Here is a 20,743-nt window from a genome sequence, read left to right as displayed (position 1 = left end):
CCATTTGGCCCATTGGGTCCACTGCCATTCAATCATGGCTGATATCTGCCTCCTAATCCCATTTTCCGGCCTTCTCCCCATCTCACGACACCCATTCTAAGCAAGAATTTGTCTATCTCCACCTTAAAAATATCCACTGACTTGGCCTCCACAGCACTCTATGGCCAAGAATTCTACAGATTAAATACCATCTGACTAAAGAAGTTCTTCCACCTCCTCTTTCTAAAAGAGCGCCCTTTAATTCCAAGGCTATGACCTCTGGTCCAAGACTCTCCCACCAGTGGAAACATCCTATAGCCTGGGACTGGATGTTAAGTATCCCGACAGGGTTTGGGAGGATGCTACTAGCTAGAGACAAACAGATCAAAACCATGGGAACAGGTGAACAAAGAAACACTGTGAAAATGGTCACATGATGAACATCTGGTGAGAACAGAGCAGAGAATGGTAAGACTCATTCAAATACTTTTGTTTATTGTTCTTGATGTCAGAGCAAGGGGAAGAGAAAACGGAAACCAAAAATAGCACCATTGATAGAAGATGCAGGACAATCTGAACATGGTGATCAAAATCCACACATTGTGCAAGGTAAATAAAACTCATTTTGCTCTGAGATATCCAAAAGGAAACAGCAATTTATTGGGAACTGAACATAAGACTTGAAATGTTCACCAAAATGTGCATAATTTTGAAAGCCATTTTCTATGTTCCTCACATTTAATGAACCTTGGTTCTTTATTCTTCTTGGTTTCTTGGTCCTCCAAAATATTCCAAATTGAATTTAAACTGGAAGTGGTGGAGGGAGGAATTAAGCCAGAAAGGGTTATTGGGAAGAAAGAGCTACCTTAAATTTAGTTGCATCTGGTTGGGTTACTATAGTAGGGTGCAGATTATTCCATGCTTTAATTGTGTGGAGGAAGAACGAATTGCTGTACACATCTGTCTTCGTAGCTGGAATCACAAATTGGATCTTGTTGTAAATGGGGCACAATCATACTTAAGTACAAGTGTGTGAGATTAGTAGATCACATTGAGGCACTACACGAGAGGCGCCATGTTTCCAGCGACATCTTGTGCCCTTCAAGTTCAGAGTTATTAAAAATGTGAGAGCCTCAAATTGGCTATAAGGGCACATTGTCCAGGAGGTGGCAGTGAGTTGGAGTTGCAGGGGTCAGCCTGACCAGGCGATGTGTCGATGCCCTCCAATGTTGTTCCGTCGCTCCGTGCCGATGCAGGCTGCATCTGATCCACACGCATGGCCATTTGGAACGGCGCCTGATCTAATTGGAATTTGGAAGGGGGAGGGATGGAGAGAGAGAGAAACCAAGGGTTATTTGAAGTCAATATTCATACCGCTACCCAAGTGAAATGTGTAGTGCTGTTCCTCCAATTCGTGCTGGGCTTGACTCTGACAGTGGGGGAGACCCAGGCCATAAAGGTCAGTATGGGAATGGGAGGGGGTATTAAAGTGTTTAGCAATTGGGAGATCAGGTAGGTTTAGGTAGACTGAGCAGAGTCGAGGATCGAACCTGGCTCTCTGGCGTTGTGGGACAGCAACTTTACCGTATGTGCCACTGTGCCTCCCTTCTCTGCATGGAAACCCAATCACAGATTAGCCAACTGGTTTGCAGAGCCGTTACATTTAGTATCCCAAGGGTAAAGCAGTGTGACTATTCTCATGGGGTAGTTGCTTTTTTTAATGGAAAGTCATTCATTGTCTGAACTGTCAAAAAATTAATATTATTATCTAATGTTAATTTAATTAATTTATTATTAAGTAATGGAATTAGTCCAAATAATGCCTAGAATAATACAATATGGTAAATGCCAATGGAGCTAAATATACAAAAGATATTTTGCAAACTATGACATAAGCTATGACCCTGTGCTAAGATGTAAGTTGATTGGAAACACTCAATGGCTTGTTTTCTGAAGAATTTTAATTTGTATAATTAGTTTGTACTTTTGGTGCTGATCTGAAAATGTTATGCTTCTACTTTTAACTTGGTTTATTTCTCATGTATCCTTGTTTGCAGAACATATGGATCAGACAGATATCCGTACTACAACACAGGTAAAGTTCACGTTATAGCATTAGAATTGGGCCATTTGGCCCATTGGGTCCACTGCCATTCAATCATGGCTGATATCTGCCTCCTAATCCCATTTTCCTGCCTTCTCCCCATCTCACTTGACACCCGTTCTAATCAAGAATTTGACTATCTCCACCTTAAAAATATCCACTGACTTGGCCTCCACAGCCCTCTGTGGCCAAGAATTCTACAGATTAAATACCATCTGACTAATGAAGTTCTTCCACCTCCTCTTTCTAAAAGAGCACACTTTAATTCCGAGGCTATGACCTCTGGTCCAAGACTCTCCCACCAGTGGAAACATCCTATAGCCTGGGACTGGATGTTAAGTATCCCGACAGGGTTTGGGAGGATGCTACTAGCTAGAGACAGACAGATCAAAACCCTGGGAACAGGTGAACAAAGAAACACTGTGAAAATGGTCACATGATGAACATCTGGTGAGAACAGAGCAGCACGTAATTTAATTGCTAGGCAGTATAGCCTTGTGAAGATAAGGTGTCTGGGAACGGCCATTTTGCAAAGGAACTGTATGATGAGAATGAACATTTTGATAAGGAACATAGAAACATAGAAATTAGGTGCAGGAGTAGGCCATTCGGCCCTTCAAGCCTGCACCGCCATTCAATATGATCATGGCTGATCATCCAACTCAGTATCCCGTACCTGCCTTCTCTCCATACCCTCTGATCCCCTTAGCCACAAGGGCCACATCTAACTCCCTCTTAAATATAGCCAATGAACTGGCCTCGACTACCCTCTGTGGCAGGGAGTTCCAGAGATTCACCACTCTCTGTGTGAAAAAAGTTCTTCTCATCTCGGTTTTAAAGGATTTCCCCCTTATCCTTAAGCTGTGACCCCTTGTCCTGGACTTCCCCAACATCGGGAGCAATCTTCCTGCATCTAGCCTGTCCAACCCCTTAAGAATTTTGTAAGTTTCTATAAGATCCCCTCTCAATCTCCTAAATTCTAGAGAGTATAAACCAAGTCTATCCAGTCTTTCTTCATAAGACAGTCCTGACATCCCAGGAATCAGTCTGGTGTGAACCTTCTCTGCACTCCCTCTATGGCAATAATGTCCTTCCTCAGATTTGGAGACCAAAACTGTACGCAATACTCCAGGTGTGGTCTCACCAAGACCCTGTACAACTGCAGTAGAACCTCCCTGCTCCTATACTCAAATCCTTTTGCTATGAAAGCTAACGAAGATGCATTTTCTTTATTAAGCACTTGGATGAGTAACAACTCAAAATGATTGACTTTAGAATTGTGAGAGTCTTGGGTTTGAACAAAGGCTTCCTTTAGGAGATTGAAGGAAAATTAGTATAAAAGAAGGGCGGTCTGAGACATGGGCAGTGACAACCCGGGAACAACCATCACAAGAAGGAGGGACACGAGTTCAAAGCTCAGAGAAGACAAACCCCCTACCAACCGAGTGAATCTGTCCAATTCATTCATAGGGGCAATATCTGACTTTGTGATTTAGTTTTGGAAATGATAAGTTGAAATAGTAAAGTAAAGGAGACGTTGTTAGAAGTCAAGTGTTTGCATGCATGTTTTAAGTTACTCCAGTGTTAATAAAGATTGTTGTAATAAACTAAATTAAACCTCGGTTTAGGGTCTTGTTTGCCATGTCAGTTGATAACCTATAGAGGTAATAGGGTCACCAATCCTTTCCACATTAACTCTATCTATGCCTTTCATTATTCTGTAAGTTTCAATGTCATCCCCCTCAACCTTCAAAACTCCAGCGAATAGAGGGCCTGTACTGTAAACGCTAATGTACTAACCCATTCATTCCTGAATCATTCTTGTAAACCTCCTCTGGACCCTCTCCAGAGGGGTCCAAATTTGCCCACAGTACTCCAAATGCAGGCTGACCTGCGCCTTATAGAGCTTCAGCGATGCACCCCTCCTTATGGAGCCTTATAGAGCCTCGGCATTACATGTCTTGAGTAAAGTTTATTGTTATGTCTGACGACTACTCTTTTCACTTTAATTGATTAAGACTACGTTCCTTCCATTTCACATTGTCACTGGCTTTTTGTTCTCTCGTATACATGTATTATTTCTTTAAGGCAAACTTTAAGGAATTATTTAACTTCTCTGCCATATCCCATCTTTAATTCTCCTGCCTCTGCCTGTAAGGGCCCACAACTGCCATATTTAGCATTTTACTACTGCAGTCCATGTTATGTTCTCACCATTCGAGGCATGTAAACTGGCCTTTCCGCCCACCTTATCCTTGCCAAGCAATATTTTTTCTAGTTCCATTTGCTGACATTTAGCCCATATCTCTTCAAATCTTTCCTATCCAGATGTGCTTGTCCAAGTGTTTTTTAAATGCTGTTATAGTACATGTTTTAACTATCTCCTCTGGCAGCTCCTTCTATATACACACCACCCTGTGGAAATGGTCGACCCTCCAGTTCCTCTTGAATATTGCCCCTCACCTTAAATCTCTGTCCCCTGGTTCTTGATTTCCCCTACTCTGGGTAAAAGGCTGTGCATTCATCCTCATAATTTTGTACACCTAGTCTTGTATTCCATCCTCCAAATTGTATTTATCAATTTATTGATTCTCCTTTGAGTTCTAAATGCTCCCATTCTTCAGGACAAAAACTATATCTGACAACTTATGTGCTTGTTAACACTCCCTTTAATTCCTCATGCCAGCCATGAAAAATTCACTGTTTTTTGTTTGTTTTTGCGCATTCAAATACTTTTCTTTATTGTTCTTGATGTCAGATCAAAGGGAAGAGGATTTTTCCTAAATTAAAACCAAAAATAGTGCCCTTAGAAAAAGATCCAGGAAATGATGAACCTGGTGAACCAAATCCACACAGTGTGCAAGGTAAATAAAAATCATTTTGCTCTGAAATATCCATAAGGGAACAGCAATTTATTGGGAACTGAACATAATACTTGAAATGAAGTAGTGACCAAAAGGTGCATAATTTTAAGATGGCGGATGTGCGGGAGTGGGCGCCGTCTGTGTATGGCAGCCTGCCCGCAGTCCGTCTCTTCACCTTTTTTTTATTTTAAGTCCTGTCCAAAATGTTAGTGGAGGTCTTTTATGTGGTGGGGCGGGGGGGTGGGGGGGAAGGGGCAAACTTTAATTCTTAGTCCCCTACCTGGTCGGAGAGGCAGCATTCCTCCGAGCTGCTTCTTCGCCCCGTCCTCGCGGCCTACCATCGAGACTGGAGCGGCGTTTCCTGTCGGGACCGGCCGGGACTACAGCTTCGGCGGCGGCGCAGCGCAAGGACACCATCACGGAGCGGAACCACGGAGCGGGCGATGCCTTACCGGGTCGCCGTGCGGTAAGCTCCGGAGCGCTGTGGCCGTCGATCCAAACATCGCGGAGTTGTGGCTGCGGGCGTCCGGCCGCGGGCGGCGCTGGATTTGGAGCGCCGCGGAGCCAGGGATCGAGTTCGCCGGGGTCGGAGCTCCAACCGGCGCGGCCTGAAGTCTACGAGTTCTCCGGTCTCCGGGGAGGAGGCAGCCGCTCCAGACTTTCCAAGCCGCTGAGGAATTGTTTCACCCGACGCCAGTGTTCCATCTTCACGGCAAGAGGGCCCTGAAAACATCGGACTGGCTGCAAGGCCAAAAATGGGCCCCGACCTCGGGTGTTTCAGAGGAAGAGGACTTAACTTTCTGCTGCCTTTCCCCACAGTGGAAAGTTTTGATTCTGCTGTGGGGGGACGTTTGTGTTGAACTCTAAAATGTGTTGTGTCCATTTTATTTCTTTATTTAATTTTAACCTTTTTCTATGGTTTGTATGTAAATTTATTATTTAATTTATGTAAAGCACTTTGGTGTCAATGCAAATTGACTTAAAATGTGCTATATAAATAAAGCTATTATTATTATTATATTATTATAATATTGAAAGCCATTTTCTACGTTTCTCATATTTAATGATTCTTTGTTCTTGGTTTTTTTGTGGTTCTTGGTCCTCCAAAATATTCCAAATGGAATTTAAATTGGAGGTGGTGGAGGGAGGACTTAAGCCAGAAAGGGTTATTGGGAAGAAAGAGCTACCTTAAATTTAGTTGCATCTGGTTGGGTGGGGGCAGAACGAATTGCTGTACACATCTGTCTTGGTAGCTGGAATCACAAATTGGATCGAATGCCCTCGTCTGCTCTTAATTGATTTGGGTTTGGTGTAGGTCTTGTAATCTATGTTGGGCTGACCATTTAACATTTTGTAAAAACAGGTCAAACGGTGAGCTTCACATCTGTCTTGGAGAGGGTTCCACCCCAGAGAATTCAGAAGTTTGGTAACACTTGTTTCTCTCTCATAGATGGTTGTAACAGCCACATTCACATTAATATCATCATTCCATGCTGCAGCTGTGTGCGCTAGGGTGTGAGGGTGAAGTGAAACAAGGTGAGTATAGCTTCTCCTTGACAGAAGTTGAATAATGATGAAAGTTGCGCCTCAGAAAATTTAGGACACCTGTTGCTTTCACCATTGCATGATATAACCATATAACCATATAACAATTACAGCACGGAAACAGGCCATCTCGGCCCTACAAGTCCGTGCCAAACAACTTTTTTCCCTTAGTCCCACCTTCCTGCACTCATACCATAACCCTCCATTCCCTTCTCATCCATATGCCTATCCAATTTATTTTTAAATGATACCAACGAACCTGCCGCCACCACTTCCACTGGAAGCTCATTCCACACCGCTACCACTCTCTGAGTAAAGAAGTTCCCCCTCATGTTACCCCTAAACTTCTGTCCCTTAATTCTGAAGTCATGTCCTCTTGTTTGAATCTTCCCTATTCTCAAAGGGAAAAGCTTGATCACATCAACTCTGTCTATCCCTCTCATCATTTTAAAGACATCTATCAAGTCCCCCCTCAACCTTCTGCGCTCCAGAGAATAAAGACCTAACTTATTCAACCTATCTCTGTAACTTAGTTGTTGAAACCCAGGCAACATTCTAGTAAATCTCCTCTGTACTCTCTCTATTTTGGTGACATCCTTCCTATAATTGGGCGACCAAAATTGTACACCATACTCCAGATTTGGTCTCACCAATGCCTTGTACAATTTTAACATTACATCCCAGCTGATGAGTCTGACCATTCCAATGCAGATCGTTCTGCAATTTGATGCTAAGATACTTGGTTTGTTTGGATTATTTAAGGGTTGCACCAAGTATATTGTAAGATGTTTCGCCTGGATTCCTCTTTCTGGTGACACGCATGGTTTCACATTTGGAAGGGTTGAACTGTATGCCCCATTGTTGTGACCACTCAACCATTGTATCGAGATCCTTTTGGAGAGCATCTTCATCATCAGCTGACTTAATTGGACGGTACAGCAAACAATCATCAGCGAATAGTCTGGTCGTGCTTGCAACTTTTTCATGGATGTCATTTATTATCATCAGACTTGACTGGAATAAGTATGTAGCTAAGTATCATACTGAAGTCTGTGAAGCCACCAAATCATGGGCTATGGCAGGTAGACCCAGACAGGGGCCTGTGTTTGAGAACAAGATGCTCACTAATGCAAGGTATAAGTATGCTGTTCGCTTCATCTGTAAAAATGAGCAAGCTATTAGGGCTGTTTCCATGGCTAAGAATCTGCTAAGTAACAATGCTACAGATTTTTGGAAGGAAGTGAGAGCTCTCAGCAGTTGCAAAACATCTCTTACCATGTACTGTAGCTGGAATCTCCCGAACAGCTAATATTGCGGAGTTATGGCGACAACATTGTGGCACTTTATTCAACTGTGTCCAAGGTGACTTGTATAGGGTGGACAATATTGAGAGTAATGACTCGATGGTGATTATATCACATGAGGTGTATCATGCTATGAACAAGCTGTCCAACAACAAAGCAAGTGGCTTTGATCATATCTCTGCTGAACATCTTAAGTATGCGAGTATGAGGATAGCTCCTCTCCTAGCTATTTGTTTTACTGGCTTTATGATTCATGGCTTGTTACCAGACTCAATGTTGTCTGTCCTGTTAGTGCCGGTCATTAAAGACAAAGCTGGTAAAGTAGGCAGCCTAAATAATTACAGGCCCATAGCTTTAGCCAGCATATTGTCAAAAGTTTTAGAAAGAGTTCTGCTGGATAGAATGAATGAGTTTGTTAACTCCACAGATAACCAGTTTGGCTTTAAAGCACTGACTTATGCATATATGCCCTAAAGGAGATTGTAAACAAATATAGAGGCAAAAACTCTTCAATCCTTATGTGCTTTATTGATGCTTCCAAAGCGTTTGACCGTGTTAATCACAGAGAGCTGTTTGGTAAAATGAGTCAAAGAGGGGTGCCTGAAAACATTGTTAGAATTCTGGCCTACTGGTATGCCCACCAGACTATGCAAATAAAATGGGGCAATAGGGTCTCAGCCCCATTTGGGGTTAGCAATGGTGTTAGACAAGGGGGAATTTTGTCGCCAGTCCTTTTTAATCCATATATTGATGATCTGTCTAAACAATTGAAAGCCTGCAACACTGCGTGCGTGATTGGTAATATTTTAATGAACCATATTTCCATATTATGTAGCACATTTAGCTAAATGGGAGGATTCAATGTTCATGATGTTGGGTTGTTAAAGAGAGAGAGAGAGTTATCCAACGCATAAGAAACAGTCGGATAGGTGCACGGACGGGACATGTTTGGTGGAATATGGACCAAGCACAGGTGAGGGGGACTCTCTCCCCCTCCTCCTCCCCCTCCCCCTCTCCCTCTCCCTCTCCTGTATTTAAGGACGACACGTAAATTTCAACCAGGGCTCCTGCAATTTCCTCTCTAGTTTCCAACAATGTCATCGGATATATCTAATCAGGCCCTGGAGATTTGCCTACCTACATACATGATGATAGTACCTTCAGTACTTCTTCGACGGTAACACTGACTGCTCTCAAGACACTTCCATTGACTGCCCCAAGGTCCTCCGTCCTACTGTCTTTCTTCTCGGTAAATATAGAGGGAAAATACATATTGAGGACCTTGCCTATCTCCTGTGGCCCCACACAGAGGTGACCGCCTTGATTCCCGAGGTCCCACTCTCTCTCCAGTTACCCTTTTCCCCCTTATGCATTTTAAAAATATTTAGAGATTGTCCTTAATGTTATATGCCCAAGCTATTTCCTGGCCCCTTTTTGGCCTTCCGGTTTCCCCGTTCCGTGTACTTTTTAGTTCCCGAAACACCTCCAGGGATGCACTTAATCCTAGCTGTCTCTACCCGTCCCAAGCATCCTTCTTGTTCTTGACCAATGCCTCAATATTCCTCGTCAGCCACATTTCCTCACATTTGCCTGCTTTGCCCTTCACTCTAATACGGACTTACATATCCTGAGCTTTTGTCAGCACACTTTTAAACACATACCACTTGGCCGATGTTCTATCATCTCAAACAACCTGCTCCAGTCAACTTGAGCGAGATCTTCTCTCATACCCTCAAAATTGGCCTTACCCAAGTTGAGCATTTTAACACGTGTGCCCTCTCTATCCCCATCCTTAAATATCTTATACCTAATCGAACTGCGGTCACTGGCCCCAAAAGGCTCATCCACAAACGGTACATTGACTTGCCCTTCCCAATTTCCCATTGCTAGGTCCAGTGTTGCACTCTCACATATGGGGGCCACTTGCGAAAACTCTCCTGATCACTTTTGAGGAATCACACCACATTTAAACCCTTCAGATTATGATTATATCCCAGTCAATATTGGTCCATTGGAGAAACAGAGTGGGCAGCTATCTGCAGAGCCAAAAGAGATGGGGGAGATATTGAACAATTTATTTTCTTCGGTATTCACCAAGGAGAAGGATATTGAATTATGTGAGGTAAGGGAAACGAGTAGAGTAGTTATGGATACTATGAGTTTCAAAGTAAAAGAAGTACTGACACTTTTGAAAAATATAAAAGTGGATAAGTCTCCAGGTCCTGACAGGATATTCCCTAGGACATTGAGGGAAGTTAGTGTAGAAATAGCCGGGGCTATGACAGAAATATTTCAAATGTCATTAGAAACGGGAATAGTCCCCGAGGATTGGCGTACTGCGCATGTTGTTCCATTGTTTAAAAAGGGTTCTCAGAGTAAACCTAGCAATTATAGACCTGTTAGTTTGACTTCAGTGGTGGGCAAATTAATGGAAAAGATACTTAGAGATAATATATATAAGCATCTGGATAAACAGGGTCTGATTAGGAACAGTCAACATGGATTTGTGCCTGGAAGGTCATGTTTGACTAATCTTCTTGAATTTTTTGAAGAGGTTACTAGGGAAATTGACGAGGGTAAAGCAGTGGATGTTGTCTATATGGACTTTAGTAAGGCCTTTGACAAGGTTCCTCATGGAAGGTTGGTTAAGAAGGTTAAACTGTTGGGTATAAATGCAGGAATAGCAAGATGGATTCAGCAGTGGCTGAATGGGAGAAGCCAGAGGGTAATGGTGGATGGCTGTTTGTCGGGTTGGAGACAGGTGACTAGTGGGGTGCCTCAGGGATCTGTGTTGGGTCCTTTGTTGTTTGTCATGTACATCAATGATCTGGATGAAGGGGTGGTAAATTGGATTAGTAAGTATGCAGATGATACCAAGATAGGGGGTGTTGTGGATAATGAAGAGGATTTCCAAAGTCTACAGAGTGATTTAGGCGATTTGGAAAAATGGGCTGAAAGATGGCAGATGGAGTTTAATGCTGATAAATGTGAGGTGTTACACCTTGGCAGGACAAATCAAAATAGGACGTACATGATAAATGGTAGGGAATTGAAGAATACAGTTGAACAGAGGGATCTGGGAATAACCGTGCATAGCTCCTTGAAGGTGGAATCTCATATATAGATAGGGTGGTAACGAAAGCTTTTGGTATGCTAGCCTTTATAAATCAGAACATTGAGTATAGAAGCTGGGATGTTATGTTAAAATTGTACAAGGCATTGGTGAGACCAAATCTGGAGTATGGTGTACAATTTTGGTCGCCCAATTATAGGAAGGATGTCAACAAAATAGAGAGAGTACAGAGGAGATTTACTAGAATGTTGCCTGGGTTTCAACAACTAAGTTACAGAGATAGGTTGAATAGGTTAGGTCTTTATTCTCTGGAGCGCAGAAGGTTAAGTGGGGACTTGATAGAGGTCTTTAAAATGATGAGAGGGATAGACAGAGTTGATGTGATCAAGCTTTTCCCTTTGAGAATAGGGAAGATTCAAACAAGAGGACATGACTTCAGAATTAAGGGACAGAAGTTTAGGGGTAGCATGAGGGGGAACTTCTTTACTCAGAGAGTGGTAGAGGTGTGGAATGAGCTTCCAGTGGAAGTGGTGGCGGCAGGTTCGTTGGTATCATTTAAAAATAAATTGGATAGGCATATGGATGAGAAGGGAATGGAGGGTTATGGTATGAGTGCAGGCAGGTGGGACTAAGGGAAAAAAGTTGTTCGGCACGGACTTGTAGGGCCGAGATGGCCTGTTTCCGTGCTGTAATTGTTATATGGTTAATATTGAGAAAGTTAAAATCACCAAATGGTTTTAAACTAAATGGAGGAGGGGGGTGTCAAATGGGATAGTCAAGGACGGAATTAAAGGGAACGGAAGTAAAGGGATGGTTAATGACCCCAGAATTATCGGGAAAGAAAGCTCACATAAAGATAGGAAAGATGCGCCAAGTGTAATAGGGATCGATGTGAAATGTGAGATGCGTAAGGAATTAAAAGTATTGTATATGAATGCGCGAAGTATAAGAAGTAAAGTAGATGAGCTTGAGGCTCAGGTAGAGGTTGGTGGATATGAAATTTTGGGGATTACTGAGACGTGGCTGCAGGAGGATCGAGCCTGGGAACTTAACATTCAGGGTTATACATCTTATAGAAAGGACAGGCAGGTGGGCAGAGGAGGGTGGTAGCATTGCTGGTGAGGGATGGAATTCAGACCCTTGCGAGGGAAGACATAGGGACTGACAAAGTAGAGTCACTGTGGATTGTGTTGAGGAATTGCAAAGGCAAGAAGACATTGTTATCTACAGACCCCCAAATAGTAGCCCGGATGTAGCGTGTAAGTTGCAGCAGGAGTTAAAACTGGCATGTAACAAAGGTAACACCACTGTGATGTGGAATTTCAATATGCAGGTAGAATGGGAGAATCAGGTTGGTTCAGGACCCCAAGAAAGAGAGTTTGTTGAGTGCCTCCGAGATGGATTCTTAGAGCAGCTTGTAACGGAGCTGACCAGAGAAAAGGCAATTCTGAATTTAGTGTTGTCCAATAAACCAGATTTGATAAGAGAACTAGAGGTAAAGGAACCGCTTGGAGATAGTGATCATAATATGATTAGATTTAATCTGCAATTTGCGAAGGAGAAGGTTAACTCGGAAATGTCAGTGATGCAGTTGAACAAACGGGACTATGGAGGCATGAGGGAGGAGCTGGCCAAGGTAGACTGGAAAGAGATCCTAGCAGGAATGACAGTGGAACAGCAATGACAGGACTTTACGGGCATAATCCGGAAGACGCAGGATCATTTCATTCTAAGAAGGAAGAAAGATTCTAAGGGGAGTCGGAGGCAACTGTGGCTGACAAGAGAAGTTAGGGATAGAATAAAACTTAAAGAAAAGATATGTAACACAGCAAAGAGTAGCTGGAAGCCGGAGGATTGGGAACCTTTATTGGGACAACAGAAGGAAACAAAACTGGCAATACGGGCTGAAAATATGAAGTACGAGGGGAAGCTGGCAAGGAATATAAAGAAGGACAGTAAAAGCTTCTTTAGATATGTTAAGGGCAAAATAATAGCAAAGTGAAATGTGAGTCCCTTGAAGGCTGGTGAAATTATTATACGGACCAAGGAAATGGCAGAAGAGTTGAACAGGTACTTCGGATCTGTCTTCACTAAGGAAGACACAAACAATCTCCCAGAAGGACAGGGGATCTAAGGGGGTAGAGGAACTTAAATACATTTTCATTTGGCGTAAAATAGTATTGGATAAGCTAATGGGATGATAAATCCCCAGGACCTGATGGACTGCATTCCAGTGTCCTCAGGGAGGTGGCGCTAGAAATAGTGGACGCATTGGTGATCATTTTCCAATGTTCAATAGATTCAGAATCAGTTCCTGTGGATTGGAGAATAGCTAATGTTATCCCACTTTTCAAGAAAGGAGCGAGGGAGAAAACAGGGATTTACAGGCCAGTTAGCCTGACTTCGGTGGTGGGGAAAGATGCTGGAGTCAATTATTAAAGAGGTAATAATGGGGAATATGGATAGCAGTAAAAGGATTAGTCCAAGTCAACATGGATTTATGAAAGGGAAATCAAGCTTGACTAATTTTCAGGAATTTTTTTGAGGATGTGACAAGTAAAATGGATGAAGGGGTGCCAGTAGATGTAGTGTATCTAGACTTTCAGAAAGCCCTTGATAAGGTCCCGCACGGGAGACTGGTGACTAAAATTAGAGCACATGGTATTGGGGGTAGGGTGTTGACGTGGATAGCAAATTGGTTGACAGACAGGAAACAAAAAGTAGGAGTGAACGGGTCCTTTTCAGAATGGCAGGCAGTGGCGAGTGGAGTGCCGCAAGGCTCGGTGTTGGGGCCGCAACTGTTTACCACATATATTAATGATTTGGAAGAGGGAACTAGGAGCAACACTAGCAAGTTTGCGGATGACACAGAGCTGGGTGGCAGTGTGAACTGTGAAGCGGATGTTAGGAGGTTGCAGCTTGACCTGGGCAGGTTGAGTGTGTGGGCAGATGTGTGGCAGATGCAGTATAATATAGATAAATGTGAGGTTATCCACTTTGGCGGCAAATACAAGGGGGCAGAATATTATCTCAATGGGGTTGGGTTAGGTTAGGGAAGGGGGAGGTACAACGAGACCTGGGTGTCCTTGTACACTGGCCACTGAAAGTTGGCGTGCAGGTACAGCAGGCAGTGAGGAAAGCTAATGGAATGTTGGCCTTCACAACTAGAGGATTTCAGTATAGGAGTAAAGTGGTTCATCTGCTGTTTGTATAGGGCTCTGGTAAGACTACATCTGGAGTTGTGCAGTTTTGGTCTCCTAATTTGAGGAAGGACGTCCTTGTGATTGAGGCAGTGCAGCGCGATTTTACGAGATTGATCCCTGGGATGGCGGAACTGTCATATGAGGATAGATTGAAAACATTGAACTTGGCTTGTATTCACTGGAGTTTAGAAGGATGAGGGGGATCTTATAAAAACATATAAAATTATAAAATGTCTGGACAAGCTAGATACAGGAAAAATGTTCCCAATGTTGGGCGAGTCCAGAACCAGGGGCCACTGTCTTTGAATAAAGGGGAGGCCATTTAAGACTGAGATGAGAAAAAACGTATTCACCAAGAGAGTTGAGAATTTGCGGAATTCCCTGTCACAGAGGGCAGTGGCGGCCAAATTACTGGATGGATTTCAGACAGAGTTAGATAGAGCTCTAGGGGCTAGTGGAATCAAGGCATATGGGGAGAAGGCAGGCACGGGTTATTGATTGGGGACGATCAGCCATGATCACAATTAATGGCGGTGCTGGTTCTAAGGGCCGAATGACCTCCTCCTGCACCTATTTTCTATGTTTCTTACAACAACCTCAGTTATAGATGGCATATTTGCTCTAATTCGCATTGACTATTGGGGGTCTGTAGTACACTCCCAACAAGATGATCATTCCTTTGTTTTTCCTCAGATCCACACATATCGCCTCACTACTCGAACCGTCCGTCATGTCACCTCTGACCACTGCCGTGACATCGTCTTTAACCAACAATGCAACCCCCTCCTCTTTTTCCCTCACACCTGTCTCTCCTAAAGCTCCTGTATCACGGAACATTGAGCTGCCAGTCCCGCCCCTCCCCTAATCAGGGTCAGTAATGGCTACAACGTCGCTGTCGCTCCTACCTATCCATACCCTAAGCTCATCTACCTTACCCGTCAGGCCCTTTTCAATAAAATACGTGCAGTTTAAATGAACCCTTTCCCGCACTCCGCCTTTCACTGACACATTATGTTCAATAACCATTCCCTCACCACCCTGGATACGAACCTCTCACCTGCCTCTGTCCTGTAGGAGATCCCATCACTCTGCCAATCTAGTCTAAATCCTCCAATGTAGCATTAGCAAATCTGCCCACCAGGACGTTGGGTAACCCTCTAGTCAAGGTGCAACCCGTCCTTTTGGTACAGGTCACCCTTGCCCCAGAAGAGATTCCAATCTTTGAGTATAGAAGTTGGGATGTAATGTTAAATTTGTACAAGGCATTGGTGAGGCCAATCCTGGAGTATGGTGTACAATTTTGGTCGCCTAATTATAGGAAGGATGTCAACAAATAGAGAGAGTACAGAGGAGATTTACAAGAGGACATGACTTGAGAATTAAGGGACAGAAGTTTAGGGGTAACATGAGGGGGAACTTCTTTACTCAGAGAGTGGTAGCTATGTGGAATGAGCTTTCAGTGAAGGTGGTGGAGGCAGGTTCGATTTTATCATTTCAAAATAAATTGGATAGTTATATGGATGGGAAAGGAATGGAGGGTTATGGTCTGAGTGCAGGTAGATGGGACTAGGGGAGAATACGTGTTCGGCACGGACTAGTAGGGCCGAGATGGCCTGTTTCCATGCTGTAATTTTTATATGGTTAATAGTCCAGATATCTAAATCCCTGCACCCTGCACCAGCTCATTAGCCACACATTGATTTTGCCTATTTACTGTTTTTGCCTTCAGTCGCACAAAATACTGGACGCAAACCTGAGATAACTATACTGGAGGTCCTGCTTTTCCGCCTCTTACCTAATTCTCTAACATCGCGTTGTAGAACCTTCCTCATCCTACTTATAGCATTTGTGCAAATTTGCACAACAACCTCAGGCTGTTCCCCCTCTCTCTCGACGACGCCGTGCAGCGCTGCATTTAAGCTGTAAGAAAGAACTGCAGATGCTGGCTTAAATCGAAGGTAGTTACAAAATGCTGGAGTAACTCTGCGGGTCAGGCAACATCTCGGGAGAGAAGGAATGGGTGACGTTTCGGGCGAGACCCTTCTTCAAAGTCTGAAGAAGGTTGTCGACCCGAATCTTCACCCATTCCTTCTCTCCAGAGATGCTGCCTGGCCCGCTGAGTTACTCCAGCATTTTGTGTCTACTGTATTATCAGTCCCGTCCAGAAAAATCTCATTTACCCGCATGGTCCTGAGGTAATTGAGCTGCTGCTCCAGTTCCCTAATAACGTCCTTCAGGATCTGCACCTGGACACAATTTCCGCAGGTGAAGTTGTCAGAAGCACCGGCAGTGTTCCCGACTTCCTACATCCTGCAAGAGAACACTGTAACAACTTGCCTGCCATTACGTCATTAGACCATTCACTAATTAAGAATAAGACAAACTCACAGAACATATTCCCTTCTCTGAATCCGATAACTTCCTTGCAGTCACTGCAATAAGTCACAAGTTTAAATATCGTGACACACGCAAATACGATTTAAATGTAGACTGCTCGCATCAGCCTCCTCGCCGAAGACTCTTGTGTCAAAGATTCACACTTTACCTCCCAAGGCACTTCAGCCAAAAACTCACACTTCACCTCCACAGGCACTTCACATCAACAAGGCCACTCCCAACAGACCACGCCGCTGGACCAGGCCCTACTTTTAAGTGTTAATCAATCCATTAATTGAGATGTTGCAGCCAATACCCGCACTCGCTCCTTCAACTTCCGCTCCTCTACCGACCTTGAAGTCAAGTTAAGTGTTTCAGGCTGTTCCTGTCTGGCTTATAAATCTCCGGCACTGAAAAACAGTGTAAAACAACTCACCCGGGGTTTAACTTGTAGCAGCGAATCCCCGCACTCGCCCCTTTAACTGCCGCTCCTCTGTCGAAGTTCAGTTGAAGTTCAAGTTCACCTTTTTTGTCACATGCACCAATTAAGGTACAGTGAAATTTGAGTTATCATGCCACCATACTATGTGAAAAGCAACAAGACACACAGCCACATAAAATAAAACTTAACATAATCATCCACCAGAGTGTCAAGTCAAGTCAAGTCACTTTTATTTCTATAGCACATTTAAAAAACAACTCTCGTTGACCAAAGTACTTTACATTGGTGGAGGTACTAACGTTATACAACATTGGTTCATAGATACATACATAAATACATAAACATAGCCCTCATTCAGAGGACGTCAAGAAAGGCTTGATAGTAAAGATGAGTTTTAAGTCTCGACTTAAAAGAGTCGATGGAGGGGGCAGTTCTGATGGGAAGAGGGATGCTGTTCCGCAGTTTAGGAACTGCAACCGCAAAGGCACCGCAACCGCACTACAACCGCAAACCACACAGTGGAATCCACATTCTTCACTCTGATGGAAGGCAATACAGTTAATTCAACTTCCTCCTTTGTTCACCCGTGGTCAGAGCCTTTGAACTCCCCGCAGTACAGCTGCCGACGGTCCGATGTCCAAGCCCTCGCGTCGGGATGATCCAATCTCCGGCGTCGGGATGGATCAGAACACTCCGTTGCATGGAGCTCCCGACTCGGCCTCTTCTTACCGTAGACTGCAGCTTCACGGTGCTATAGTTCACAGGCCCCAGGGTACGGAGCCCCTTCACTGGCGTTCCTCTGCAAAGGATCACAGTATCCGCGATGATAAGTCCGCGCCTCGCCCGCAGCTTGAAGCTCCGGGCCGGTCTCCAGGAAAGGCCAGACCATTCCACGTTGTTATGTCGCAGGGGGGACGAAGATGTGACAGGGAGAAAAATTACATCTCCGTCGAGGTAGTAGCTGAAAAAGGTTTGCCCCGATCACCCCCCCCCTCCCACCCAGATTTCCCCCCACCCCTCACACCCCACATAAAACATGTGAAGACATATTAAAACATACTTTTGAGACAAACTTACCGATGGAAGAGTTAAGTGTTTCAGGCTGTCTTTGACTGTTTTTTATAATGAAAGAATAGATCGACTGTGGCTTTTCGTCACTGGAATATAGAAGGATAAAGGGATCTGACAGAAAAATGCAGAAACAGGAAAGTAGACTGTTATCTGAATGGTGGCCGATTAGGAAAAGGGGAGATGCAACGAGACCTGGGTGTCATGGTACACCAGTCATTGAAAGTAGGAATGCAGGTGCAGCAGGCAGTGAAGAAAGCAAATGGTATGTTAGCATCCATAGCAAAAGGATTGAGTATAAGCACAGGGAGGTTTTTTGCAGCAATACATAGAGGTACCTACTAGAGGAGGGGCAGTGCTGGACCTCCTGTTAGGAAATGAGATGGGACAGGTGTCGGAGGTATGCGTTGGGGAGCACTTCGGGTCCAGTGATCACAATACCATTAGTTTCAATATAATTATGGAGAAGGTCAGAACTGGACCTAGGGTTGAGATTTTTGATTGGAGAAAGGCTAACTTTGATGAGATGCGAGATGATTTAAAAGGAGTGGACTGGGACATTTTGTTTTATGGGAAAGATGTAGAAGAGAAATGGTGGACATTTAAAGGGGAAATTTTAAGAGTACAGAATCTTTATGTTCCTGTTCGGTTGAAAGGAAACAGTAAAAATTGGAAAGAGCCATGGTTTTCAAGGGAAATTGGACATCGTTCGGAAAAAGAGGGAGATCTACAATAATTATAGGCAGCATGAAGTAAATGAGGTGCTTGTGGAGTATAAGGAATGTAAAAAGAATCTTAAGAAAGAAATTAGAAAAGCTAAAAGAAGATATGAGGTTGCTTTGGCAAGTAAGGTGAAAGTAAATCCAAAGGGTTTCTACAGCTATATTAATAGCAAAAGGATAACGAGGGATAAAATTGGTCCATTGGAGAAACAGAGTGGGCAGCTATCTACAGAGCCAAAAGAGATGGGGAAGATATTGAACAATTTCTGTATTCTTCAATTCCCAAGGAGAAGGATATTGAATTATGTGAGGTCAGGGAAACGAGTAGAGTAGTTATGGATACGATGAGTTTCAAAGTAAAAGAAGTACTGACACTTTTGAAAAATATAAAAGTGGGTAAGTCTCCAGGTCCTGACAGGATATTCCCTAGGACATTGAGGGAAGTTAGTGTAGAAATAGCCGGGGCTATGACAGAAATATTTCAAATGTCATTAGAAACGGGAATAGTCCCCGAGGATTAGCGTACTGCGCATGTTGTTCCATTGTTTAAAAAGGGTTCTAAGAGTAAACCTAGCAATTATAGACCTGTTAGTTTGACTTCAGTGGTGGGAAAATTAATGGAAAAGATACTTAGAGATAATATATATAAGCATCTGGATAAACAGGGTCTGATTAGGAACAGTCAACATGGATTTGTGCCTGGAAGGTCATGTTTGACTAATCTTCTTGAATTTTTTGAAGAGGTTACTAGGGAAATTGACGAGGGTAAAGCAGTGGATGTTGTCTATATGGACTTTAGTAAGGCCTTTGACAAGGTTCCTCATGGAAGGTTGGTTAAGAAGGTTAAACTGTTGGGTATAAATGCAGGAATAGCAAGAATAGCAAGATGGATTCAGCAGTGGCTGAATGGGAGAAGCCAGAGGGTAATGGTGGATGGCTGTTTGTCGGGTTGGAGGCAGGTGACTAGTGGGGTGCCTCAGGGATCTGTGTTGGGTCCTTTGTTGTTTGTCATGTACATCAATGATCTGGATGAAGGGGTGGTAAATTGGATTAGTAAGTATGCAGATGATACCAAGATAGGGGGTGTTGTGGATAATGAAGAGGATTTCCAAAGTCTACAGAGTGATTTAGGCCATTTGGAAAAATGGGCTGAAAGATGGCAGATGGAGTTTAATGCTGATAAATGTGAGGTGTTACACCTTGGCAGGACAAATCAAAATAGGACGTACATGATAAATGGTAGGGAATTGAAGAATACAGTTGAACAGAGGGATCTGGGAATAACCATGCATAGTTCCTTGAAGGTGGAATCTCATATAGATAGGGTGGTAAAGAAAGCTTTTGGTATGCTAGCCTTTATAAATCAGAGCATTGAGTATAGAAGCTGGGATGTAATGTTAAAATTGTACAAGGCATTGGTGAGACCAAATCTGGAGTATGGTGTACAATTTTGGTCGCCCAATTATAGGAAGGATGTCAACAAAATAGAGAGAGTACAGAGGAGATTTACTAGAATGTTGCCTGGATTTCAACAACTAAGTTACAGAGATAGGTTGAATAAGTTAGGTCTTTATTCTCTGGAGCGCAGAAGGTTAAGGGGGGACTTGATAGAGGTCTTTAAAATGATGAGAGGGATAGACAGAGTTGATGTGATCAAGCTTTTCCCTTTGAGAATAGGGAAGATTCAAACAAGAGGACATGACTTCAGAATTAAGGGACAGAAGTTTAGGGGTAACATGAGGGGGAACTTCTTTACTCAGAGAGTGGTAGCGGTGTGGAATGAGCTTCCAGTGGAAGTGGTGGCCGCAGGTTCGTTGGTATCATTTAAGAATAAATTGGATAGGCATATGGATGAGAAGGGAATGGAGGGTTATGGTATGAGTGCAGGCAGGTGGAACTAAGGGAAAAAAATTGTTCGGCACGGACTTGTAGGGCCGAGATTGCCTGTTTCCGTGCTGTAATTGTTATATGGTTATTATATGGTTACTGCAGTTGTACAGGGTCTTGGTGAGACCACACCTGGAGTATTGCGTACAGTTTTGGTCTCCTAATCTGAGGAAAGA

The 20,743-nt window shown here is 43.5% G+C and overlaps 1 long non-coding RNA gene across 1 annotated transcript; it reads left to right on the top strand.

Annotated features, from left to right (window-relative positions):
* Window positions 1-989: 989 nt before the first annotated feature.
* On the top strand, window positions 990-19,822 carry LOC116974031. Its single transcript, XR_004412266.1, has 3 exons — window positions 990-1,103; window positions 13,525-13,530; window positions 19,812-19,822. It is a non-coding gene; the product is annotated as an uncharacterized LOC116974031 (long non-coding RNA).
* Window positions 19,823-20,743: the final 921 nt, after the last annotated feature.

This window comes from Amblyraja radiata, chromosome 6 (genome assembly GCF_010909765.2).
Source record: "Amblyraja radiata isolate CabotCenter1 chromosome 6, sAmbRad1.1.pri, whole genome shotgun sequence".
NCBI classification, from domain to species: Eukaryota; Metazoa; Chordata; class Chondrichthyes; order Rajiformes; family Rajidae; genus Amblyraja; species Amblyraja radiata.
Note: the sequence above shows the minus strand (reverse complement) of the source record. Positions and strands in the feature narration are given on the sequence as shown.